This window comes from Aphanomyces astaci, assembly GCF_000520075.1.
Source record: "Aphanomyces astaci strain APO3 unplaced genomic scaffold supercont1.654, whole genome shotgun sequence".
Lineage (NCBI taxonomy): Eukaryota > Oomycota > Saprolegniomycetes > Saprolegniales > Verrucalvaceae > Aphanomyces > Aphanomyces astaci.
In genome coordinates, this window is record NW_009798917.1 from 1 (window position 1) to 744 (window position 744).

A 744-nucleotide genomic window follows, 5' to 3' on the forward strand; every position below is an offset into this window, starting at 1 on the left:
GGGTCGGAACGTTCGATCGGCGCGTTGGAGCCAGATTTGATAGTACACGCAGGCTCGGACAATGGGCCAGATCTTCAACAGTCCACGGACGTAGTAACCATCTTGGGGCTTGGGCAGCTCAAAAAACAACTCGAACGCATTGCGCGGGTGTGTAATCTTCGGTTTTTACTTCGCTCAACGCTTAATACCTCGTGCTTCGACCGATCTTCTTCGAAGTTCAGTCCTCGACTTCGTACGCGGCCCTTGTTATCCGGATCCCCCAGGGAGGGACGGATAAATCCTTGCGGAAATAATCCAGGGAAGCCGGGGATCCAACCCACGACCTTTGAGTTAAGAAACCGATGCTATACCACCTGAGCTATTCCCCCCCCCACAATCGAAGTTCTGGGTTATGGGGAAAATATAAGAACCCCAAACCTCCACAACCCCGAAACCCCACAATTCTTGCTTTAGCCAGAGTAGTGCGGTCAACGAGCTGGTTGCTGCCGACGTCCAGTGTGTTAACGTCCATTTGTTGTTTACTAGTATTGTTTTCCATAGAGTACGCATTACATTACCGCGCGACTGTTGGGTACAGTAGTTTGGGCGATCAAGCCGTTTACACTATAAAATTGCAACAGCAACCCAGTAGTAGTACTAGTAGTAGCTCCCACGAAGTTACTACCCAGACGACGGAAAGAACTACCTTAAACAGTAACATGTCAACATCGTTGCAAATCCCATGGACTCGCCAATGTCGTGCAA

The 744-nt window shown here is 49.7% G+C and overlaps 1 pseudogene across 1 annotated transcript; it reads right to left on the bottom strand.

Annotated features, from left to right (window-relative positions):
• Positions 1–294: 294 nt before the first annotated feature.
• Positions 295–368, bottom strand: H257_19476 (annotated as a pseudogene). The gene has a single exon. The product of its transcript is annotated as a tRNA-OTHER (tRNA).
• Between the last annotated feature and the right edge of the window lie 376 nt (positions 369–744).